This window comes from Bos taurus, chromosome X (genome assembly GCF_002263795.3).
Source record: "Bos taurus isolate L1 Dominette 01449 registration number 42190680 breed Hereford chromosome X, ARS-UCD2.0, whole genome shotgun sequence".
NCBI lineage: Eukaryota > Metazoa > Chordata > Mammalia > Artiodactyla > Bovidae > Bos > Bos taurus.
Genome location: NC_037357.1, coordinates 108,503,625 through 108,531,281, shown reverse-complemented (window position 1 = coordinate 108,531,281; position 27,657 = coordinate 108,503,625). Strand labels below are relative to the sequence as shown.

The 27,657-nt window shown below is 38.6% G+C and overlaps 1 pseudogene; it reads right to left on the bottom strand.

Moving 5' to 3' along the window:
• Window positions 1-18,513: 18,513 nt before the first annotated feature.
• Window positions 18,514-21,916, bottom strand: LOC523373 (ring finger protein 219 pseudogene; annotated as a pseudogene).
• Between the last annotated feature and the right edge of the window lie 5,741 nt (window positions 21,917-27,657).

Genomic DNA, 27,657 nt, shown 5'->3' with positions numbered 1-27,657 from the left:
CTCCAAACTAAAGTGCTCCACTCCCTCATTCGAGTTAGATCAGCATTGCAGTTTCGTGGCCTTTGAATAAAAGTCAGTTGCTTTGGGGGTCTTGTCTAAGTCAGAAGTAGGCTGACAGCTTCCTGGCAAACACGCTGACGCTGCTGCAGCTTTCTGTGGATGGAGACCCAGAGGCTCGTCCCCACGGGCAGCCAGGAGTGGCTGTAGCTGCTGAGCATATGCGGTGCCCACCTCGGCCTGCAGGCGTGCTCTGTCTAGAAGCAGCCCGCAGAGCTCTGAGAGCCGTGCCCATGTCCTGGGGCAGGGCCATTACAGAGAAGACTTTGTTTTCAGTGTAACCAATCTGTTTCCAGAGAGCGCCTTGCAGATGATCTCATCCATGCTCACTTTGGTGAACTGGCAGGACTTCCTGAGAGTAAATCCTGATAGCGAGTGGGCTGTCTCTGCATCCTGTATTTCTTCTCAAGGCTCTAGACGGGAAAGTAGACTTCCCTGAACCTGGGGCTTCCTTCTCCACTGTGCAGATTGCTTCTCTAAGTCGCTTCAGGGTCCTCAGCTCAGATGGAAAGTGCTGCCTGAGTGCTGGGGACTCTGTGGAGTTACTGGTTTGAGGGACCCGGTGTCTCCTTCAGGCTGTGGAAGCCAAGCTCTGTGAGGCAGAGTTTCATAGTTCTCGCCGGCTGCTTCTGGGTGAAGCACAGCTCAGGGAAGATCTGTTCTCTCTCTCTCAGAGCTGACTCTGCCAGTTATGAGTCAAGTGATTCCCTGAAAAGTCATCATTAAGTAAATCTTCGTTTTTGTCGGAGCTGTTTTATTGGAGGGCTGTTGAAAATCTCCTGGCAATGATGTAATCCATCCAACACTGACAACTCAGCAAAGGCTGTAGCTATGCTCTGGAATTCAGCAGTCAGAAAGACTGTCCCAGCCTGTTGCACAGACCCTCCGGAGTCTTATGAAACCACCTCATCCTCAGTTTGTTTTATAAAAGAAAATTCTGTACCACAGACTGTGGTCAAGATGTATAAATCAAGATGAAAACAGATACCAAAGCCAACATTGTGATGACAGTCTAAGGCAATTTAAGTTTATTTACTCCTTCTTCATCAAGCCCCTTCATTCGAGCCCTTTGAGGAAGGGTGAGGAGTATTAATTACAGGTTAAGATAGCAGCATCTTTTACACATTTCCTTTCTTGTCAAAACAGACACCACATCTCAGAGGTAAGCATTCTCATCTGTAATTGATGGTTCTCATTAATAATACCATAAATCTATCACTTTCTACAAAGCATTCCAACATGCATTATCTCACTTGATCTTAACAACATTACGAGCAATAAAGTCTATGAAATTTAATTTTGTTTGGTGGCTTCAGTTCCAGGAAGTCTTCAAAAAGAAGGTGGACTTTGACCTTTGTGGGAGGAGGCATGGAAGCTGCATGAGCGCTTTTCCATGGAAGACTGCATTTCTCCACATCTAAGGGGTACAGCCTTCAACACTGTGCTGCTGACCCCATGCAGGTGCACAGACCATCCCTCTCTTCCTGACCCTTCATCTTTTCTCATTACAGATGCTCCATGACCTTACCTCTTGCTACTATTACCCTGCTCCCGAGTCTCTTTCCATATAGAAATACGGCAGAGGGGTGTAGGGTAATGCCTAGACTGGGGGTCCAGAGGCAAATTCTAATCCTAATTTAACAACGGTTGTATGATGTTTGACTAATTTTACCTGTTAAAAACCAAGGAAAGTGGTTGACATGATGATCTCTTAGGACGCTTCTTTTAGTGTAGGGCTATTCACAGAGTGAGATGGGGTCAGAGAAGCCCAGGGGCTGTTGAGGCACCTAGGGACCTGCAGAAACAGAAGCCTTTACCACACCTGAAGCAGAAGGTGTTCTGACAGCTGGTTGAGCGCTGGAGCTTTGCAGGAAGGGGCCATGGGCAGAGCCGTACCTGGGGAGGAGCACCATCACTGCCCAAGCCAGGAGGAGGTGAGAGAAATACACTCATGACTTTACTGTCTTCTGCCCTCCAAGTCCCTGCTGACACCTCCTGCAGAGGCAGAGTGCAGAAGAGCCCGGAGATGCCCACTGCAAGGCACAGCCCCCTGGGGCCCAGGGAAGAGCAGAGAGTGGCTTTCAGGAAATCTAGGGGCAGACAGCACATACCTGCACCCGCTCCAGACCCCAAAGCAGGATTTGGCTGTTCTTTTCACAGAGGGACAGGTTCTAGCTGCCATTTATATGTGTGATTATGCATTCATTTAAACAGCTGTTATTTCTGTCTTCACTTGCACATGTTCTCTGGTAAATCCACCAACAGAATATCCACTTCGCACATCAGCCAGTATCTTTACAATAACAAAAACATTGGTTTTTCTTGGGTGACTGGTTGTAATTTACAAACACTGGTTTAGAAGCTAATACCATATTTTCTTGTAGAGAATAAAGTTTTGTCAGTGACATAGATTTGGTATTCCACATAAAGTAGATGATATTAGAATAATTACAATTTGGATAACACATGTTTAATGTTGATGAACTTATAATGGAGACACACTGAAGCGTTTGGATCTTTACAACTAGCATTAGTTTAGCAAATGAAAGCATGGGGAATAGAAATCCAGAATTTTATTCTTTTTAAGAATCAATATATTTTTATACACTGGTGTGTGTGTGTGTGTGTGTGTGTGTGTATCTGTCTCCTGACTGATGGCTCTTTTTTTTCTTCCAAACAATAGACAACACATGATCAAATGCTTATGAAGCAAAATACCACATTCTACAGTCTCACAGGGTTTATTTCTTTGTTTTGGGCCTAATGGAGCTGTTTGAACAGTGCACTGGAGGATTTTCTGTACCTAAATTATGTGGCCACTCACTCTGATTTTCCACTTTGTTGCAAACCCAATAATCTGTTGCCATGCCCAGCTTGCTAAAATTCCCAGCAGAGTGCAGAAGGGTACAATGAGTCTGAAATACCATATCAGATCTAACCCGAGGACTGATGTTAAATAAACCTGAGAGTAAATATTAAGTGAGGAAAGATTTACCTTCAAACTCCAGGTTTTAGGATCTGTGCCCTTTAATTTCATCCCATCGATTTCTGAAGTACGAATTTGCTTTATAACACTAGAACACTTTTTATCAAGCATCAAGATGCATGTATCCTTAGCTTGTGCTTTATAAAATCTGACAAATGATACTAGGAGACTCCTGAGGGATCTGCGTGGTATCACAGGACTAGCGGCTCTCTCTGTAGCAGGAGATGAGGACACAGTCGACATTCAGATTTCACATGGTTTCCCCCAGGGAGGGCCACGCTCTGAAGAGCCGCACAGCGGCCACACTGAAAGGTGGGGAATCGACACAAGCACACAGTCCACAAACGCGAACTTGGGGAAGCGAAGAAAAACAAACGACACTTTGAGGCAGACACAGTCTCTGGTGAGCAGTGAGAACAGGAGACCTGAGGCTCATGCATCTCCTCCATCTCCACCATGTCTGTCTCAAGATGCTTTCACGGCAGACCTTGTGAGAGAGGCACATGGGGGAGTCCGGGGTGTTCGCATCCAGGGATACCGAGTCAGTGAGAACAGAGGAGGGAAGAGGGGAATACTCTATTCAAGTCCTGAGTGCTCACCATGCAGTGGGCTGCTGAGATCTGAGTTAATCCCACCAGAGTCAGAATGCTAAGCTTCTAGAGCACATGTCCCCATTTCCAGAAACCCTCAGACACAGAAACTGTCCCTCACTCCCATCCTTCAATACCCACCCCTCTGCCTCTATGAAGTCCCAGATTATTGTGCCCCCACCCAGGGGAAGAGCACCTGAAGGTCCCTATTCACACGGCAAGGTGTCAGCCCACATGGGGCCACAGATCAGCAACCCTTCAAATCTGGAGCGTGAACGATTTCATCAATGGTGAGACTCAACTAGTGCGGCTAGGAGGGAAGAGGGCAGAGGCAGGGGGGCCGCTGGCAGGACAGGGAGGCAAGGTGTTCCACCTCAGCCTCGGAGCAGTGGGAGAAGGCACCTGACTCTCAAGCGAGATGGGGTGTGCAGATAAAGGACCCAGAGGAGCTTCCACAGGATGAGTCCCCAAACTCTGAGGGGTACAGCTCTCTGTGGGGGTGTAACTCCCGAGGGGACAGTCCAAGCCCAGCAGTGGGGTCTCTGTTGGACAGAGCCAGGGGGAGGCACACGTGCCTAGTTCAGCCTCACCTCTGAGACAGTCTCCCGTCGGGGGTCTTAGCCCTGTGCTCCTAAACTGCCTGTGCTCCCTTGATTCCTCTTCACTCCTTCACTTTTGTTCTTCCTCCTCTCAGGAGATATTCGGGGATAAACAAACAGGAGGTCTGTGAGGGTCTCCCAAGTTCACGTGCCTCAGTGACATCCTGTGTGGCTTGTGTAAAACAACCACGCGGGGCTTGAGCAGCTCGCCCCTGAAATGGTCTGTGCTCGTCTAGGATTCAACACTGAGGTGGAGTCAGGAGGCAAAGGAGGAGAGAGAAGTGTCCTTACATGGGACCGTGTGTGCGTGTGTGTGTGTGTGTGTGTGTGTGAATGAAAACGGAAGATCTTTGAACTTCATGTATGTTAACTAGACACTGTCTTCTCAGGTTAAGATATGCCATATGACCGTTTTTGGGGTCCTTTTTGGTAGAGCAAAAGAGTATTGTAATGTTAATACCATATTTTAAAAAATTGCAACCTATTAAAATTAACAGGTAAGAATGAGGTACTTACTTCATGGAAGATGCTAAGTGCTGGCATCCATAGTCTTATGAAATGCAGAGCTGTAGAACTGGCTGAGTTGGTGTCGCTAATCTTTATATTTACAACTTGGATTTTTAAATGTTAATCTCCACCTGATTTTAAATGCAGTTTCTTTTTCTGCTTATTTATATATTTAATTCTTGAGTTAACTTATTATAAATCAAAAGCTACAAATTTCTAATTTAGTGTCTGGTTTTACAGATCCCTAACTCTTCATTAACTTCTTGATTTATAAACAATGGACCAAAAGTCCCAGCTGCTGGATGCAAAAACTTGCGCAGGATTTACGCACTCTAAGATCCCTGCTGTAAATCAGTGTCCCATTTACAAATGTTTCCATTACCAAGTGCTTTGGCTGTCTGATTTGAAACACCTTGTCTTTTTACTATTTAATTCTGATTTATCTTTTTAATATATGGCACTCTTTGACAATTTGTTACTACCAAGTGCTGATTTATAAAGGCAATGTAATAAATTTTATAACATAAATTTTAAAGGCTTTGAATTAGGTACACCAGATTTTTGAAAACTGTATGGATGAAAAACAATTCTCAGAAGCAAGAAGTAAATTTTACGTCTTATGAAACAAAACACGGAGTGCTGGCCATAGGATGGTCTGTCTTTTCTTTCCATACTATCTCCCCACCTCCTGCATTAAGACTTTCCTCTTTGACAGTGCCTACAGTTGTTGGCTGGATCTAAGAAGACGTCAAAGGGCAGAGAAATGTTAGTATTTGACCTGAACAGATCGATACGATTAGTGTGCACTAAGCCTCTTGCTGAATTCGGGGGCCTTCATGGTTTTATCTTGGTTCCCTCTTTCGTCTGTGCTTTTCATCTGCTGGGGACACACTGAGGCACACTGGGACTTAATTTCCTGATTGGGCTCTGGATTCTTGCTGGAAGGCCTGGTAACTACAGATCTGTTGAAGTCATTTATTGTTTCCCTGGCCAAGGGCTGAAGGACTCTTGTTTATCAGTTTTATTCACCTCACCTGCTGGTAACTGAAATACTGCCCACTGTCAGAGAGACTTGCTCCAATAGGGGATTAGGGCAAGACCTGAGGACATTGAATAATAATTAGCATTTTAGAATGATCGAATTTGGAAGGTGTTATTCACAATAAAGGAAATGGATAATTTTTTTCTTGATTCTATTGTTGTTGTCCGACTCTTTGTGACCCCATAAACTGCAGCACAACAGGCTTCCCTACCCATCACTATCTCCCAGAGTTCGCTCAAACTCATGTCCATTGAGTTAGTGATGCCATCCTACCATCTCATCCTCTGCAGCCCCCTTCTCTTCTTGCCCTCAATCTTTACCAGCATCAGGGTCTTTTCCAATGAGTTGGCTCTTCGCAGCAAGTGGTTAAAGTATTGGAGCTTCAGCTTCAATATCAGTCCTTCCAATGAATATTCAGAGTTGATTTCCTTTAGGATTGACAGGTTTGATCTCTGCTGTCCAGGACTCTCAAGAGTTTTCTCCAGCACCTCAATTCGAAAGGATCACTTCTTAGGCGCTCAGTCTTTTTTATGGTCTAGCTCTCACATTCATACATGACTACTGGAAAAACCATAGCTTTGACCAAACGGACCTTTGTTGGCAAAGTGATGTCTCTGTTTTTGAATAGGCTGTCTAGGTTTGTCATAGCTTTTCTTCCAAGGAGCAATTGCCTTTTAATTTTGTGGCTGCAGTCACAGTCATTTTGGAGCCCAAGAAAAGAAAATCTGTCACTGTTTCCACTTTTTCCCCTTCTATTTGCCATGAAGTGATGGGATCAGATGCCATAATCTTAGTTTTTTGAATGTTGAATTTTAAGCCAGCATTTTCATTTCCCTCTTTCACCCTCATCAAGAGGCTCTTTAGTTCCTTGATTCTATAAAATCTAGTAGATCTATGTCGCTGACTTTTCCCCTTAGGTTCATGTGCTTTACTTTTGTACTCTCATTAGAGTAGTGGGGAGTGATATATATTCTTTTTCTTTTTTGGCCATGCCACGTGGCATTGGGCATCTTAGTTCCTGACCAGGAATTGAACCCATGCCCCCATCCAGTGGAAGCGCAAAGTCTTAGCCACTGGACACCAGGGAAGTCCCCTATATTCGTACATGGTATCTTTACTACAAAGGTTTTATCTTATCAAATTTCTAAGAACCAAAAACTATCTAAAATGGGCAACTAAAGGCATAGATCTTCATTTGAATGGACGACCAAACAGTACACAGCAATTGTTACCCTTTAGTCTCTATGTAGCCCTGTGATTTATAGGAATCTGGGAAACTTTTGGCAAGGAGTAATGGTGGATGGGTAATTTACAGTATAGCATCTGGGTATGACCATACAACATTTATTTTTCATAAAGAAGTTTTTAACAACACAATTTTTAGAATGAAACAGTCCATATGTTTTTCTTAAAGCTCTCCTTTGGAGCTATCTCTGAATGTGGCATTTTTTAAAATGAATTTTTTATTGAAGCACAGTTGCTTTACAATGTTGTGTTAGTTTCTGCTGTACAGTAAAGTGAATCAGTTATATTGAAACCGATTGGTGTCATTCCAGAGGGGCTCTGAAGAGCTCTGGCAGCCTAGTCCTTTATGTCTCAGTGCAGAGAAGAATTCAACAAGATCAAAGTGGTAGATAAGAAGTGATTTATTAGAATAGGACGTTTGTGAGACTCACAAGCCGCTGGGTGAGAAATGCCGTGCCCTGAGAACGGACCAGGCTACAGTTTTATAATCAAAGTAAAAGTGGGGAGCAGAGAAGACCTTCTTTGTCTTTCTTGAGTAAGGAAGACATCATGTTTTCATCATTAACTCCTCCTTCGGGTTGCGCAGAGGAGTTTTCTTGTCCCTGAGTAGTCAAGCTAGTTCCTCATATTATTGATTTTTATGTGTGCAGAGAGCATATCCAGGGATCATTAACTTACTGAGTTCACTGGGAAGGATGTGGGGCTCATATCATCATTGCTTTACTGTTTAGGGGCACGTCCCGTGCTTCTGTTGCGTGGTTTTGTTGCTAAGCAAGGCTGCTTGGTTTTGTGGTTAACCAAACCTGCTTTCTTAAGTAATCGTTAACTTACAGGGGTTTCCCATATTTTTCTACTTACAATCCCCTAGTGGGATTAACTAATGAATCACCTATTTTGGATTAACTAATGAATCACCTATTTTGTCTCTTCATTTTATTCCTATCAACATATATACAAGTATCCACTCTTTTTTTAGATTCTCTTCCCATTTATGTCACCACAGAGCATTGAGTAGGTGAGCCTGGCATTTAAACTGAAATTGAGCACAATGAGGAACAAAGATAATGTTCTAAAAGTTCAATGTATGGTCTAGGTCCTCCAGGGCAAGTCAAGGAAAGAAGGCAAGATTCAAATGCAAAGCAGTTAATAAACAACATAAGATTTTTACTGGGAGCTCTGGGGTTTCAACTAGGCATGGACAAAGAATAAAGAATGTTGGGGCCAGAAATCCATTAATCACTGCAGCTGCCCCCCTGTAGTGCACCCTGAGGAGAATTCAGGATGAAAAAAAAAAAATAACCAAGATACCGAACCTAGATATTAAAGATTCATATCAAAGAAATAATTTCAATAAGCCCAGACTCTCGCATCTTCCCATACATAGAAAAGCACTAAAAACATTAACTTGAGATGTCTGTTTTCAGTGATTAGCATTAATCTTTGATTACTATTTTTTTGTGGGTGGTGTTATTGTTTTTGTTTGTTCTTGTTTTAGCAAAAACTCCTGTATATCCTGGCTCCTCCCTTACCTCTTTGGACCAGTCCTTCAGAGCTATCTGAGAGACTGTACTCACCGTGGCCTAGAGTCCTCAGTAAGTCCACCAAATAAAACATAATTCTCAATTTTTAGGTTGTGCTTTTTTTTTTTCTTAAATCAACATAGGTTTCCCTGTTGAGTAGCTTTGGGAGCGTCTGCAAGTCATATCAATCTTTCAGAGTTTGAGTTCCTCGACCTTACATAGAGAAGATAATGAACAAACATTTATCGAGTGCCTATTTTTTGCCAGGCACTGTTAAAACTATTGGGGAATGAATGATTAAGCCATAACCAACTTCATGGAATTAAAGTCCATAGAAAAGAGAGAAATTTCTGTAATCAATAAGATCATATATGTTAGAAAAGTTTAAATACTGTAGAAGAGAAGAAAAATATCAAAAGTCCATTTTATCCCTGTAGTGCTAGTGATTTTGTGATATGTGTTTATAAATCTATAAGTAATGAACATTGTGCATGTTACTGTTACCAATTTCATTTATTTCACACACATGGAAAGGACTTTTAGGGCATAGTTATTTCTTTCCTAGTGCCACAATATTTTTGACTAGGTAGTCGTTGCATAGAATTGGTGATTTCAAAGAAGAATGACGGAAAAATAAAACTGAGTCAAAGAAGAGAATGAAATACAAAGAAAAAGTTATCTAGGAAGGATTATATTTGTTTACTTATTTATTGCATGCAAGAAAAATGGCAGTGGTGTGCCGTGCTGCTATTTCAATACCAGACTTAGTCACAATGGACAAGAAGACTGATAAATTGATGTTACAAATTGAAATTTGAATGAATTTGGTGAAATAACAATGCACTGTTTTTTTTCCTATTTTAAACAGGTTTTTAGGTGTACCATAGGACCATGCAGTGAAATCATCAAAGAGCAGCAACTGGCCAAGAAGTGGTGCCCTCTTAAGCAGATCGTGGGATTGAAGATGAGCCATGTTAAGCACCTCTGAGGGCTTAATGGAACTTTCTTGTAATGGTGCTTCCTCCACCTCCACTGAAAGTTTTGGAATTGCCTTATCTTCCTGATATTGTCTAGCACAGTATTCTTTAGGGCCTTGGGGATCCAATTGTAATGGATTTATCCCCTCAACCTTGGGTGTGTTCCAAATTTGATCACTGCTTTTCTATGACCACCAGGGGGTTAACCTAATTGTAATATTTCAAAACATAACTCAACTCACTGTCACTAGAACAAATTTTCCAATAATAGATTGATTGAAAGATAAACCAGCTATTTACTTTAAAAATAGGAAGCTTCCAGGTAAAAATAAAACAAAATGGTTTTATAAAAGTTCTTCCAGACCATTCTTTAATTAAGACCAAAATTACATATGGACATTTAAAATACTCATTTCCCTCATATGCAATATTATCATTCTGCTTTTTTTCTGCATTCAATGCATTTATTAGACATAAGAGCTTTGAATATAATCATGCAAATGTAAGCATCAAAACATAATTACCAAAATGATAAGAAAGAAAGAAAGAAAGAAAAACAATTCAGCAAGCAGATGACCTCTTTGAAAAAAAGAAACAATAGTAGCTAATAAAGCTGCCAAGTGGATATAAGAAATTCACTGCTTTCTGAAAAATCTAAGAAGAGAAATGGCATTTTAAATTATTCATTACACTGATGTTCAGGAAAAAATAAATTAAGGGCATCTCATTTTATGAGAATTTAATTCAATTTATATTATGTCCTTCTCTACTACCTTTCCCATGAGGCCTGTTTAACTATACATCTATGTGAAAAATAGCATCTTTCTCCCTCCCATTAGTGTTTCTTCCTGCCACAGACATATTCCCCATGCCTGGGCTAGTGAAATCAGACTCATTTCAATTCAGAGGCACGGCTCTTGTTATGAAAGACAGACATACACAGAATGATGTCCACCTTTGGACAGGTGCTTGAGTTTGGATGCATCTTGTATAACATTATAGTAAATGAATTGAGTGGGTTCATGGAAAGGATGTATATTTGTTAAATGCATGAATGATACAAAAATGGGAGGGTCAGAGGATATAACAGATGAGAGAATCAAGTGTCAAAAAGATCTTGACAGTTGGAAATATAAGCTAAAATTAGCAAGATGATACATTTTTATCTAGTAAGGATATGTAGGAAGTTCTTGACTCAGGATGAAAAAAATCAATTGTATATATTATTAATTGCTTATACAATATAAACAGGTTGGGGAAACCTTGATAAGTGGTACATTATGTTAAAGCAACAACAACCACAACAGTATCACAAAAGGAACCTGAAGTTTTAGTTGACTTGAAGTTCAATACAAGTCCCTAGTTGCAAGTCCACTGCCATGAAACTCAGTTCTGGAAAATGTGATGAAGCTATATAGCAACGTCGCCTTTGGGGGATGAAATACATCCTAGAAGTGTTTCAGTAGGAAGTTCTATTCCTTATTTGAGTCAGGGGAAGCCAGAATAGCAACGGAAGTTCTGATTATATCTTTTACATAGCTTCCTCGTTTATTGAAATGCCTCATTTTGATCATTTAAACTTGGAACTAATAATAGCCTGCCTCCAGAGTTTATGTAGAGACACATTTGATAAATAAGAGAAAATTGTATTAAAACCAAAAATACCTATGCAATGATCATTTTAAAACATGCCTTTACATAGGTTTATCCTTAGTAGGGACACACAGGTATTTTAATACACATAGGGAAACAGTATTTGGACACTCTCATATACTGTTGGAAGAATATAAATTGATATAGGCAACTCATACATAATCTTCAAATTTTTCAGCGTACATGTTTTTGATCAAGTAATTCGATTTCTATTAAAATTTTCTATAGAAATACTCAGATGTGAACAAAGATATATGTATAAAGGTGTTTTTCCTAGCATTTTTGTAATAGTAAGACATCGAGAAGTATCTAAAAGTTCATACATAGGGAAATGGCTTATAATTTTTAATAAATCATGGTATATAAATACTATGGAGTATTGTGTAGTTGCTAAAAAGAATGAGGCATACTGACAAGGAAGAATGTCCATGAAAAAAGCATGTCACAAATATATTAAAATTGGTCCTATGTATGCAAAAAGTAACCTTTATGAATGTGAAGAATGCACATTCTATGTGTGTGTATATGTATATACATACAGACATACATCTATATGGGAGACAATTATCCATGGATTTCTTATATTTGTACAGCTTGTGTTAGCTTTTGTTTTGGACTACCTTTTAAGGCTGTTGTTTAGCCAACAGCTTTGGAGGATAGAAATAGTGTCTCCCTCTGGGACAGAAGGCAGAGGGCAGAATATTTTTTAACTGTCAGAATTAAAAACATAATGTCTCCCTCAAGAGTAAAGGTTGGGCAGGTTCACTAAATACCATCTTTAAAAGATTATGGTTTCCTAAAGTCAGGGTTCCTCATGCATTCACATGTTACCTTTTGCTGCCTCTTTGAGTATGTGTGTGGAGAGGGAATAGTGACAGAATTTTCCACTTGAGGCGATAAACAGATGAAATCCTATAATTCCAACTACTTCATGAACAATTATTGTATTGACTTTACTTGTTTATGTCCAGAGGACAGAGGTTTTATAGAAGAAATCATTGAGAGGAAGTTACATAGAAGAGAAATAAAATTTGGGTTACTAAAAGGAGAAATTCCCAAATGTTAAATGAAATAAACAGGTAACTTCCCCATTAAAAAATCATTATTGCTCACCTTAACTCATGGTGTTTTTTCCTCATTATACTTTCTTCAATAAAAAGAACTGTCATGATCTTCATATGATGAGTCAGTCCCTGACAGAATTTAGTGTTCTGAGCATGTAAAGGGTCTGTTCAAAAGAACCTGATCTTTTCTCTCCTTTTCCCACTCTCTGTCTCCAGTCATATGGTTTGGCCTTATCTGGGTGGCTCTGTCTTTTTTCTCTTGTTCTAGTGTCTGTTCTTGTTCACAGAAGTGAGGCCAGGGTTTAACATGAAAACTGGGTGCTGCCTTTTGTCTAATCGAAATAAGAAATAAAAAGTTTTGATTGTGGAGCTATAGAATCCAGACAGCCACTCAGCCTGCTTTGATTCTGGGCTCTAATTTTCTCTCCTCCAGACCAAAGGAAGATGGAGTCTGATAGGTGGTCTAGATCATCTTGTAGAAGTGCTCTACTTTGAGGTTTGTGGCCAAAGCCCTACTGAATAATAAAAGATTTATTTTCTGCGCCTCTATGTATCTTCCTTGGGAAGGTGATAGGGAAGATCTTGCTGGGCTAGCTAGGTACGATTGAGGCAATTCTGGGACTCTGGTGCAGTACAGCTGTAATACCACTCCCTAATGGGACCCTTATTATTTCTGTTCCCAACAAACAGTGACAGGAATATTGATGAGGAGGATCTTCTGTTGGGCCAGAGCGGTTAGAGTAGAGGCCTTGTATGAAATCTCTATAAAGTTTTCCATTTATATAAGAATTTTTTGTATTATCTTCACAAATTACAGATATTAGTGATACTAAGGTTATAAAATGGAGGGAGGGAAAATTTTAAATGCTTATCTATTAAAAACATTGCATCTTAAAATGTTTTTTGTTCTCAATTTTTTGCAAGGCAAATTATAAATGAATTCTATGTGTAGAGGAAGTCTGAGAAGATAAATATCAGACAAATCTCAAATATGTTTCAAAATTATTTTGTGAAAAGGATGACAGCCTAATGACCGGAGCCCTAAACAATACATTAATTCATCTCCCTTCTGTAATTTTCCCTTCTTTCCTTTTCCTGTGTAAAAAGCAGCCACAATGTCTGCATATTTCTTCGAGTAATTTTATTGGCGTTTTCTAACCTTTACCATTGTGTCTTTATCTTCCTTTTGGGCCTGTTGCCATTTTAAAGAGACATGCTATCAAAATCTCCAGACAGGAAAGATAGGGGCTGGCCAGTTCTACTCAAGCAATGCTAATAAAATTTCTATCCCTTTTGTTAACCCTTTGGAAATGCCAAGCAGTGATTTACAATTCTTCACCCCTGCAGGGCCTTTGTAAAGGAGTTACCCAGGTGGTATGAAACAGCCCTGAACCATGCAGGATGCAGGGCTCTGGGCAGCAGGAATGTTTTGCAGGCTTGGTGACCTCAAGCCAAGGTGTAGCCCACCAATGAATAAAGCAATAAAGGGAAGAGGAGTGGAGCTTACCTTGAAGCCCATATCCTAGGCTCACTGAGGGTGAAACTATGCAAAGGAATGGTATCCTTTATTTATGGAAAATCATGTATAATTGGAACTGAATAAATATCAAATCAATATAGGAAAGAAAAAATAGGATCACAGACATACACATATGAACACATATTATGCATATTAAATATATGCACACATTCTTTCTTTTTAAAGGCAGTTTTCAAAACATAACATATTTTAGAGAAAAAAATCAAACTTTTCTAAAAAGGGCCAGATATGTTTTCAGTTTTGCAGGTTACATCATTTCCATCTAAACTATTCATTTTTATTGGTGTAGCTCAAAAGCAGCCATAGACAATATGTGAATAAATGTGTGTCTGGGTTCAAATAACGTTTTTTATTTATTGAATATTGCAATTTTCATGTCATCAGGTACTATTCTTCTTTTCATTTTGTTCAACCACTTAAAAATGTAAGCGCCATTTCTAGCTGGCAGACTGTACATAAAGCAAGTGGTAAGTTGGATTTGGCCCACAGGTCATAGTTTGCTGATCCCCACTTTAACAGGGTCAAGGTCCATGAGATAAAATAAAATTTTATGGTATCTACAATTTGAAAGTATTTTAGATTTGAGGAAATCTCCTAATACTTGACACTAAGCACTCATCTAATGGATGTGGCTATTTTAAGGTGCTAAAATAATCACAAGTTAGCTCTGTATGCTTTACATCTCTTCTGTAGTTGCACAACTTATTTATCATCTTCTGCCAAGTTACCAGTGATTTTAACTGTGTTTTTTAACTATTCTGCACTAGGGAGTCAGCACCTCTATTTGAAATTTAATAATATGTATTGAAAATAACTATACGATAAATGGTTATCAAATCTAAATTACTAGGGATTCCCTGGCTGTCCAGTGGTTAGGACTCTGAGCTCTTACTGCTAAGGGTGAAGGTTTTATTCATGGTTGGGGAACTAAAATCCCACAAGCCACAGGGTGCAGCCAAAAACAGCAAACAAATCTGAATTACTAAATAAAGCTAAAAACAAAACCAAATCATGTTCTTATCATATGCATGTCATCACACTCCACCTTCCATTTGCTGAAGTATACTATTTAACTACAGATCTTCAGCTAAATTTTTTTTCACTGTAACTATCTCTTTGCTAGAGTTTTAAGGTGAAAACGAACATTGTGAGAAACTTAGTTCAGTTCAGTCACTCATTCGTGTCCGACTCTTTGCGACCCCATGGACCACAGCATACCAGGCCTCCCCATCCATCACAAACTCCCAGAGTTTACTCAAACTCATGTCCATTGAGTCAGTGATGCCATCCAATCATCTCATCTTCTGTCGTCCCCTTCTCCTGCCTTCGATCTTTCCCAGCATCAGGGTCTTCTCCAATGAGTCAGTTCTTCACATCAGGTGACCAAAGTATTGTAGTTTTAGCTTCAGCATCAGTCCTTCCAATGAATATTGGGGACTGATTTCCTTTAGGATTGATTGGTTTGATCTCCTTGCAGTCTAAGGGACTCTCAAGAGTCTTCTCCAACACCACAGTTCAAAAGCGTCAATGCTTCGGCGCTCAGCTTTCTTTGTACTCCAACTCTCAAATCCATACATGACTACTGGAAAAACCAGAGCTTTGACTAGACAGACATTTGTTGGCAAAGCAATGTCTCTGCTTTGAAATAAGCTGTCTAGGTTGGTCATAACTTTTCTTCCAAGGAGCAAGCGTCTTTTAATTTCATGGCTGCAGTCACCATCTGCGGTGATTTAGGAGCCCCCCAAAATAAAGTCTCTCACTGTTTCCATTGTTTCCCCTTTTATTTGCCATAAAGTGATGGGACCAGATGCCATGATCTTAGTTTTCTGAATGTTGAGTTTTAAGCCAATTTTTTCACTCTCCTCTTTCACTTTCATCAAGAGCTCTTTAGTTCTTCTTCACTTTCTGCCATAAGTGTCATGTCACCTGCACATCTGAGGTTATTGATATTTCTCCTGGCAATCTTGATTCCAGCTTGTGCTTCATCCAGCCCGGCATTTCGCTATATTCTGCATGATGTACTCTGCATATAAATTAAATAAGCAGGGTGACAATACACAGCCTTGACGTACTCTTCTCCCGATTTGGAACCAGTCTGTTGTTCCATGTCTAGTTCTAACTGTTGCTTCTTGACCTGCACACAGATTTCTCAGGAGGCAGGTCAGGTGGTCTGGTATTCCCATCTCTTGAAGAATTTTCTACAGTTTGTTGTGCTCCACACAGTCAAAGGCTTTGGCGTAGTCAATAAAGCAGAAATAGATGTTTTTCTGGAGCTCTCTCACTTTTTCTGATGTACCAACGGAAATTTGCAATTTGATATCTAAAGGCATATATATTAGATTGGTATGTATATTAATCTAATTCCCCAAATTCAAAGAAGAAAGGGGGTGGAAATCAATCTTTGTCTAGAAAGAAAAGCAAGAAAATGTAAAGGAAAACTTAAAAACTGTCATGCTGTCTTAAGGAATTTATGTTCACTTTTGCTCTGCTTCTTTTTTTTTTTCCTTTTTTCCCTGACACTCATGTTAGCTTTCTACTCTTGCACAATATAATAGCATACATGTAATGGGTTAAAACAACCTATGTTTATTATCTCAAAGTCTTTGTGGGTCAGGAGTCTGGGCACAGCTTATTCGGGTTCTCTGCTCATCTTCACAGGAGGTTGCAATCAAGGTGTCAGGTGGCCTGTGTTCTTATCTGGAGCTTGGCATCCTCTTCCAAACTCATGTTTTCGTTTGAAGAATTCAGTTCCTTGTAGTTCCTTGTGATTGTAAGACTGAGGTTTTTGCTTTCTTGAAGACTGTTGACTGGAGGTCACCCTCAGTTCCTAGAGGCCCCCAGAGTTCCTTGTTAAATGGAACACTTAAAACATAGCAGCTTACTTTTTGGGGGGTCAGGAGACTCTCTTTTGCTCCAGTGTACTTAGAAGCAGTAGTATGATCAGGAGGAATGACTATCCTTTCATCCTGGCTATATTCTGTTGGGTAGGAGCAAGTCATAGGTTCTGGCTGACTTCCAGGGAAGGGGGTTTTATAATATTATGACTCATTGAAAATTATTTTGTTGTACGTCCACTACTGAGGGCCCAGGTTGTATTCGTGGATCAATACTGATCCAAAATAAATTATCCTTGTGATTCAAATGTTAATCATGTAAGAATAATATTGGTTTATGCTCTTAGTGGCTATACACTGGTTCTAAATCTGTAACTATTTCTTAAAAGTCTTCCAATTAGAATGCAAAAACTATAGATCAAGGTCTCTCAGTTCAGGTTCCAATGATGTTTTAGTCAGAGAGTGTTTTGTTCTGGAATGTATTATAGGATGTTTTGTGGAATCCCTGGCCGCAACCAAACAGAGGGCAGTAGCATTCCCTTCCCCAGTTGTGACAACCAAATATATCTCTAGACATTGTCTGGAATACCAGAAGAGGTGCAGGTGTTAGGGCTATACAGGAAAGTTAAATAACATCATTAGTTTGTTGTTCTTGAATATCCAAGTGAATGTGTACAACAAACAATTGTATATATAAGTCTGAAACTCTGGGATGAGATTAGAACCAAGAGCCATTGGTATTTATATGGTCATTAAAATGAAGAAAGGAGTGGATGAAATCACCCAGGCACAGCATGTAAAATGAACTGAGCGATGGTTTGCACAGTCTGTAGGATATGAAAGGTAAGGCCAGAGATGGGGAATAGTTAATTACAGACTTCAAAAAGGAACAGTCAGAGTTAGGATGAGAAAGAGAAGGAAAGGAGAACGATACCATGAAATTGAAGGTAGTTGATAGTATAGCCAAAGAAATGTGAAAATTGCTGCCAGAGTATTAAAATCCAGCATAGTATCTATTGGATTTGACAATATGAAATCACTTCTTTGGATTATTCAATGTGAAGTCTGGAGGTGCATTGTTCAAAGTCCACTTAAATCTCCTTAATGATAACTGGTTTCAGTCAGGCCAGTTCATACTGATCTTCTCTTAGGAAAAAGAATAACATCATGCAGTTTTGTGGTTTCATCCCTGTTTTGTCAAATACTGTATCTTGGCTTTTGGCTAAAGAGATCTCAAAAGAGAGTCATAACTCCCTTTGCTCAACTTTTGTCCTGCGTTTTACAGAGCCCCCATTAAAAGAATCTTTTTTAAATCTTCCTGAAGAGCACAATTGTAGAGACCAGAGAGAGAACTGAAGCTTAAAACGATTGACTTCTACGGGACACCATTGATTTTCAATCCATTGTTCCTTATTCTTGGCCATATATCTATGTATATATCTTTGTTAAGTATTTGTATTTTCATAGTCTGTATAGGATCTGCCAAGTGTTTTATTTGGCTATTCATAAGGAACTAATTGTTTTTCTAGAAACTCAGTATTTTGAATCTGTTTTAAAAAACCTAATCACTTAACTGAATAAATGATGTGTATTTTACTTATTGATTTATTTTTTAAATTTAAATTTATTTATTTTAATTGGAGGCTAATTACAATATTGTATTGATTCCGACACACATCAACACGAATCCACCACGGGTGTACACGTGTTCCCCATCCTGAACCCCCCTCCCATCTCGCTCCCGGTACCATCCGTCCGGGTCATCCCAGTAAAAAGGGCCTAAAATGAAATCAGTGATATCCCTATCCACCACACTCTAATTTCACCCCTCTAGTGTAGCCATTGTTTGGAATCTGTTTTCCTTCATCCTTTTCCTTTTTTTTTTTTTTTTTTTTTTTTTTTACAGTGTTTATGACATCCTTTATTCAGTTCACATAGAAAAGCATGCAGTATTAATGTAAAACAGTACAGTATTAATGTAAAATGTTCAGTGCACATTAGATAAACAAGTCATTAACATACAAACCATTTTTAAAGGCCTATCCGGGCATACCAAACATGTTTAGAATATACCTTTTAAGAACCTAAATTAAAAATTGTGCTTAGCTCACCTATTCTCACACTCCTCTCAACACTCTTCATGAAAAACCATCTTTTTTCTGTCCTACATAAAAGATAATCTTTTAGCCAACTGCAACTTCTTTTTCTTAAGTAAGTAAAACAGTGCAAGCAAGACTGCTACCATGCATACAGAGTTTCCATAAAGAACAGTAACATGCAAACAAGAACTTTACCACGCCAAAGAAAGCTCCCCTGGGACATAAGTGGATCAAGAACTTGGCAATGAGTGCTTTTGCACCTGTGTATCTGAAATAATGAAAAGCTACCATGTTTAATCTTCTCCAAACCCAACTGTTCCCTAACTTCTTGCTAAAGTAGGCAAATTTCTGACTTTCAACACACACAAAAAGATAAAAGAATGAAAGCTACCAGACATAAAACAAAATGCATTCTCTCTTACTAGCAACACATTTTCACAAAAACTGGACAAAACACATTGTTAAAAATGCAAACATTTATGTAAAACCTAAAAAAAAAAAAGCCAGTGAGTACTGGACTAAGGTTTGAGTGCTGTTTCTCCATCGTGGCCTTGAACAGGGGTGCCATCTCCTTCTCCGTGAATAAAAGTTAGACTATCACTAAACATAGATAAAAAGGGGCAGGAAAAATAATTTCCACCCTAGGAAGCTTTAAAGAAAACTGTCTTATGAACAGTATTTAGACTGCACCAAAGCTTTTATTTAAGAAATCCAAATTCTGAAGATAACTGAGGCTTACTAATAGGTCATTGTATCCGAATAGATGAATCAAGATTCAAGAAAACAAAATATACCCAAACCAGACACAAAAGGAACCCTCTCCCTAACTTTTCTGGTCAAAAAGATCCCTAAATGAAAATGAAAGACTAAACTCTTCAAAATGAACAAAAGTATCCAGGGTACAGGCTAATCCACCATTCTGACTTGACACCTGACTAAAGATTATCAATTCAAAATTGTACAGAGCTTTTATGAGGGGGAAAAAAAGTAACTTTAAAACCTTATATTCCTCTCAGGACAAAAACATAAATGACATTGTCAACTTTTAGTTGCTTTTGATGGGCTGGCATTGGAAAGGCTGCTCTGGATTTTTCTTTTTGCTGATTGATTCACATTTTTATTCCTTTTTTCAGGCACAAAAGAAGTAGACCAAGGAGATTGAAGGTGGGTATGAAGACCAGGCATCTCTGAGGACATCTTAAACAAAGATGACCCAAACCTCTGATCTTCAAATAGCCGGTTTGTACTGCTTAACAAAACACCCTGGGAAAACTCAGTTTGAAACAAACAACTTGGTGGTTTGATTTCATTGGTTCCTGGGTTCGAACTGGAATGGAGTGAAAAATCTTCATTCATTTCTTGGTCAGATGGAGAGAGGAGAAAAAAAGAATTGGGTTTCCATTCATCTCCATTTTCCAACTGATCAGTAGTTAGAGAACCTTTAGAAAGGTTTGGTTTAGTTCTTTCTTCCAACTTATCTGTTTCCTCAAGGAATTCACTGCACTGAGATGACTTTGATAACCCATCCAAGTCCAGCGACTTAAAACCGTTATTACAGGGGCTCTTGCTGTTGTCTGACTCTGACATCATTGAATCCAGCTCCGAGATTTTGTCAAGGTAAGCTGCATCCATTGATGCTTCGCTGGATGTTCTTGTCCGATTCATTTCAAAAGAGCGGAGGGAATTCAACCTCTTGGATAAACACGAACCTGGTTTCTCACTCAATTTTGAAGAAATTTCTCCAACACAATTTGCTATTGTGTTCTCCTCTGAGTTTTCAAAGTCCAAGCTGGGGGCATAGCTTGTGGAACAACAATCCCAAAACCCTGTCTTCGGGGAAGTAAAACACTCTGATTTCTTTTCACTCTCACTTCTATCATCTTCTGAAGAATCTTTATTACACACATTTGGAGAATCACAGAACTCATCAAACATCAATTTTCTGAGATGGTTTGACTGCTTTTTAGAACCTCCTGCTTTGACTACAGAGCTCTCTCTATTATCTGGCGTATTGAGCTGAAGACAGCTAAGGGACAAAGGAGCACAGGAAGCTGGTAGATCGTAGAGTTCTTCATCTTTGTAGGGCATGCAGTCACTTGGCTTATTTCCCCATTCTCTTTCCAGATAGGTATCCATACTTGTATCTGTCACAGTGAGCATTGTTTCCACTCGCTTCTGATACAGGTCTTGGTTCTTAGAACAATTTGGTTCTGTTTTGCTGGTACCTTCCTGCCTGACAGAACTGCTAGAAGGTTTTGCCAGGTGAGAACTCGAAGTGGCTGAGCCAAGCTGCTTTCTGGCACCATCACCTTGGTTCTTGGATGCCATATCCTCCTCGGTGCCTTTGCTCCCCTTGCCGTCTGTAGAAAGTGCTCTCTGACAAATGGCATTCATCGCTTCCTTCTCGTCACTTGAATTCTTCAGCTGTGTAATTTGAGACTCCAGTTCCTCTATATATTTATCGCTTCGTTCCAGCGCTTTCTTGAGACGATTGGTTTCACGTTCATACTGCTCTACTTTGGACTGCAGAGCAGCTACTGTAAACCTTCCAAACTTCTGAGGTGATCTGTTATCAACTTCAGCTTTCAGTCGCAAATTCTCCCTCACCAGGCCACCATTTTCCAATTTCAATTTTTTATTTGCCTCTTTGAGCTTATCCACATCATCTTTCACTTTTTCATAGATTTCATTAGCTGTTCTAAGTCTTTTCTTCCACTCTGCTACAGTTTCTGGGTCAATTTTACTTGGATTATCTGCAACTGGAAGTTTATCTTCATTCTGGTTGCCCTGCATCAAGGTTAAAGGATCCAGAATAGTCTTGATCTGTGATTCCAAGCTGAGGTTTTTACTCTTAAGCTCGTCTACCTCTTTCTGCAGACAATCTATTTCATCCTCATATTCTTTGTGGAGTAATTCAAGTCTGGTTTTCCGAAGATGCTTCCTGACTGTATGGCTTAGCATAGGTTCACTTTCACTTGTTCCTCCAATAATTTCTTTGCAAGGATTTTCAGGAGTGATGGGGACTCTGCAGGCTGGACATTGGCTATTATTCTTCAACCACAAGTCGATACAAACCGAACAAAACACATGGTTGTTGATGCATATGACAGGCTGGCGTACCTTCCCCAAGCAGATGTGACACGTGATGGGCAGAGTGAGCGACAATGTAACGTTCTGCACGGTCTGAGCCATGGCAGCGTTCAGAATCCTTTTCCTTTTTTGTGTACGGATAAAAAAAACCTTCCCTTGTGGCTCAGCTGGTAAAGAATCCACCTGCAGTGCGGGAGGCCTGGTTCGATCTCTGGGTTGGGAAGATCCCCTGGAGAAGAGAAAGGCTACCCACTCCAGTATTCTGGCCTGGAGAATTCTATGGACTGTACAGTCCATGGGGTCACAGAGAAATCAGACACGACTGGGCGATTTTCACTTGCAGGCTTCCCTAGTGGCTCAGCTGGTAAAGAATCCTCGCCTGCAATACAGGAGACCTGAGTTTGATCCCTGGGTTGAGAAGATCTTCTGGAGAAGGGAACAGCTACCCACTCCAGTATTCTAGCCTGGAGAAACCCATGGACTGAATAGTCAGTCCATGGGGTCACAAACAGTCGGACATGACTGAGTGAATTTCACTTTCACACACACACAGAAAACCCAAATATATCCTTATGTGGTTAGGGATTTAAAAAATAGATTTTTATGACATTAGTATGATAAAACACATATTATCGAGCATGTTTTTTAAAAAATTATATGTCAAGGGTGTCCTTTCAAGTCAATACATCTGAGTCTGCCATATTCAGTATAATAGAACAGTGGTATTTCAAAGTACTGATGTGAAGTTATTAATTTAGGCACTTACCCAGTGATGTATATTCATGTATTGTTCAATTTGTTATAAACAACGTTTTAATAATGAACATTTTTGGTTTATATGGATGCAGTTAAGTAACACTGTTTTCTATATTTAAAATGTTTAATTGTGGGAGGCTTCTCTCATTTTCCCTGATCTAGCTTTGCTTTCTCTCTTCTTTCACTTTCTGGGACTTCCTCTATTTTTTGAATTGGTTTCCAGTTACATTTTATAACCCCTTATTTTCCTCAGTCATCTACCAGTCACATTAAAAGACTCAACATTTTGCGGAATTATTTGTTGTTAAGTACTTTCAGTCATTTAACCTTTTCTCTGTGTTTTGGTATTTCGTGACTTGCCAGGCGCTTACAGTACCACTAGCTTGGGTTCTAGGAAACCAGGGGTTTTCATTCATAGCAGCTAAAAGGGGTATGTGGTTGGTGCCTCTAGCATTAATGTCAAAGCTGAGCATAGATAGTCTTTAACTGAAATGAATAATTAAGTTAAAATAAAGTCCACTCCTTTCTCTTGATCTTGGCTACTGTTGCTTATGTCACACATTATGGGATGCTTTGAAAAATATAAGTACTTGGCTAGTGGTTTTATTCTGCTACAGTTTTCTTCAACCACGTTTTACCTTTTAAAAAATGTTTCTTATTAGCCATCAGATTTTAGGAAGTTGATGAGCCTAACTGATATTGTGTAAGATTAGAATACTAGAAAAATAAGGACCCAGGAAGCTGAGAAAATTAAAGAGATGTTACGTAGAACAAATGTTTCCCATGTACCTCCCTGAATCCACTTTCTCTATATTGGATTTCTTGATGTAGTCAAGTATTCAAACCTAGAAAATCTATAGGAATTTCCAGTAAGACAAATGCCATTGATTCTTATTCTTTCTAATTCATGCCACATAATTACTAACATATATTTTGAACATCAGATATTGTGTGGAACATAAGAACTGAATTAAAAAATATTTTTCTCTTCAATAATCATGCTATGTAAAAAATCAAAGGGCTCAGAATTGGGTTCTAGTCAGAGCTATTTACAAGCCTTGTGATCTTGGTCAAAGCATTTAACCTCTTTCGGGCTTTGGTTTCTTAATATATAAGTTGAAGGGGAGGGGAATAGATTCTCTAAAGGATTTTCTAACTCTGAAATTGTATGACCCGTAAATTCTATTGTGGATAGAATCTCATTAAATGAAAACGTCTTGGTATGATTGCCATTGTAATGTGCAAATGTTCTGAAATTAAATCAATAAAGTGAAATCCTTGCTGCTCTTTCATATGCATGGTTATATTGAGTGATGTTAAACAGCTGCTCTATTCTATCATGGCTGTAGCCCTTCAGTTCTGGTTGAAATGGCTCCTGTGTGTATACTGAGAAATAAGGCTAATGCATGATTCAGTGCCTTTATAAATCAAAGATTCTATTACAGGCAGAAAATAGCCCAACAATAGCTGTTCTATTACACTTCAGTGGCATTAGAAAAGAAAAGAATACATCAAGTGAAGAACATAGGTCCTCCCTTTTTATTCTGCAATACAATAAAAAGGCTATATAGGTTTTAGCAGTTTCTTCTGTCCAGTCGTTAGCACATTGACACCTATGTTGAATGACATTGTCTATGATGTACCTCTATTTTTTCAGAATATCAATTTTCTTCTGTGCTTTGGTGAAGAAACTCCCTGTAGCATACAACGTACACAGGATCGTCTTTTCAGTCTAGATCAATTGGTATTTTACTTCTTGAAATTTAACAGGGAACAACAGCACAAAAATCTGAATTAGGAGGATTTTATATATATATATATATATATATATATATATATATGTTTTCAAGAAGTAAAGTACCAATAGATCAATTGGTATTTTACTTCTTGAAATTTAACAGGGAACAACAGCATAAAAATCTGAATTAGGAGAATTATATATATATATATATATATATGTTTTTTAATACAAACTTTGTATTTATATTAAATTTTATGTGTGAAATGATCCTAAAGGCGTTACTGTTGTGCATTTTTTTCCTTGCTCTTCCAGTTACACTCTAAGGGCCAGTCCTACATTTTATCGTATGAAGAAGAGTTAGATATTTATCCTTCATGTTTCCTATACCATTTTAAGAGGACATGCTTGCAACTGTCACTAAAGTTGCTGGTTAAAAAATCAACAACAATTGTAGGCCCCACATGTGGTAGGTTGAGTAATTCATGTCACCGCAGTTGCATTTAGCCCAGAATTTCAAACTTAAAAAACTTATTTGGCATAGGCAATCAATTAATTTTACAAGAGGCATGATGTTAATAAGCAATTTAATATAGGAAACCTGCTCATCACAGATAAGAGTATCACAAACAGCAGCAACTATGGAAAATATGTGGTAAAAATCCTGCTTTGTAAAATTTCAAAATGTGTAAGATAAAAATAGAAATGACAAGGATAAGCCCCATTTGTTGAAATTGTTAAGACACAGAAAAGTTTGAGAATGAGTCAGTGAGTAATGGGGAAGGAGGTGGTGCTGGCGGTTTAGTCGTTAAGTTTTGTCTGACTCTTCCCACCCCATGGACTGTAGCCCACAAGGCTCCTCTGTCCATGGAATTTCCCAGGCAAAAATACTGGAGTGGGTTGCCATTTCCTTCTCTAATGGGGGTAAAAATAGGTAATCTCAAAACTGTTAAGTCCCAGCAGGCCATAAACCTGGCTTTTATCTTGATTGTCTCATTAAAGATAATCAATTTTGAATGTAGCCACCTCCATTCTATAAAACAACTTAATAAGAAAATAGTGTTTCCTGGACAACTTGGTGGAATTTATCTACTCTCTAAAGACATAAACTCATGTGCTACCATGCTTTGTTGTTTTCTCTTTTACAGTTAGTATTCATGAATATAGAAGTGATTTATTTTCCATGAACAGCAAAATGATCAACTCTGTTCTTATTATGAGAAAGTTAAATAAGTTTTTAATGTCAAGTTTGAAAGTGGAATTTACAAACATGCCCTCTAATCATAAGGTGCATTTTTGTATAATAATATATTAAAATAATGCATTCAGCTACTAGAAGCTACACTGTTAAGAGCTACATAAAATTAACCTGACACATTAAAATAGCCCCCAAGTATCTAATTCTAAACAATATTTCATAAAAATAGGTAAGATGAAATAGTTTAGTAATTTAAAGCTAGAGTTGACTTCACTGTTTTGTTTTTATAATGAAATAAATTTATTTCTGAAACCGAAAGAAATGACATATTAATATACCCTCAGTGAAGTAAAATCAATCCTACAGGTCATTGCTTGACTTTGTGGGTTAGAACTGCTTTCTAAATTTATTATTAGTGTTGTTGCCTCAGAGGCTTCTCCCTCCATTACCATCGAGGTGAGGTTTTATTTCCTTTAACCACTTGCTACCTTTCAAAATGCAGTCATAAGTACAAGCACTTTGAGACTTGATTTTCCTAAATTGAAAGAGATCGAGCTCATTGTCAGTAACTTGTCTCAAATGCAAACTTTCAGAATTTACAACTTATGGAAAAATGTTGGAAGAATTGATAGATAAATGAATCACCGGCACATTTAAGGATGAAAATGCTTTTGAAATTGGTTGTGTTTATGGTTGATTCATTTTACCTTCTTTGCCATCTTCTTAATTTAGATCTCCCTCAAGATGCAGAAAAATAGAGGAAGGAATCCACTTCTGTCATTTTATTTTATTGCCAAATCAATACTCTAATTTCTTTTCCACATGCTGTTTTCCAAATGTCATGAGATTAGAAGGCTGTTTGTTTTTACTCAATTTTAAGTGTTTCTGCATATGAGAAATGTACTGGATTATGTGTGTGTGTACCCGATGCCTCTCCAAGGGAAACAACAGCAAAAATAGCTGACCAATCAACAGGTTTAAAATCTAACAGAATTGTTTCCGATGTAGCACAATCCTTTACTGCAGGGTTGAGCAACGCACATTTAGTTCACCATTATTTCTTCATCCCTTTCCTTATGAAAAATGAGTCTTGCTTTGATCTGTTTTTTATTTATACATGCATTAAATCAAGAAACTACATGATGTAATTTATACTTTCTGGAACTGATAGAATACTCTTATCAACTCAAAACAGTGCTTATATATTGTCATAACTACCTATCAACAGAGTAATAAAGATTATATATTATTCTTGAAGTAGCATCTCTAACAGGGTTGGGTTTGTTTTTCATCCAAAATAATTTCATCACTTCCTATCATTCTTTAACTGAATATGTTCACTTTAATAGGAGAACTGAAAAAATTATTTTGCTTAAATAGGACATTTTATTTCATTAAGGAAATGAATTTCTTTTCCTTCTCAGAAATTTGCAAATGAACACTGCAGAGTAGTATATACAAAATTTAAATAAAAAGGATATGTGTGCCTTACATTTAATTTTCTTATTCTAATTGTGTTTTTTCAATTGAAGAAATTCATATTTCAGCTGCACAGCATAAAGTTGAAAAATTAGTTGAAATTATCTAATGGATTTGAATTTAAATAGACAATCTAAGAAAAAAGTCAGATCTCAATGTTCCCTATCGGGAAGAGATTATATTAATAGCTTATACCACAGAAGAACTGTACAAAAGGCTCTTAATGACCCAGTTAACCATGATGATGTGGTCACTTACCTAGAGCTAGACATCCTGGAGTGTAAAGTCAAGTGGGTCTTACGAAGCATTACTACAAATAAAGCTAGTGGAGGTGATGGAATTCCAACTGAGCTATTTCAAATCCTAAACGATGATACTGTTAAAGTGCTGCACTCATTATGCCAGCAAATTTGGAAAACTCAGCAGTGGGCATAGGACCGAAAAAGGTCAGTTTTCATTCCAATCCCAAAGACAGACAATGCCAAATAATGTTCAAATTACCACACAACTGTGCTCATTTCACATGCCAGCAAGATTATGCTCAAAATCCTTCAAGCTAGGCTTCAGCAGTACATGAACTGAGAACTTCTAGATGTACAAGCTGGTTTTAGAAAAGGCAGAGGAACCAGAGATCAAATTGCCACTGTATGCTAGGTCATAGAAAAAGCAAGGGAATGCCAAAA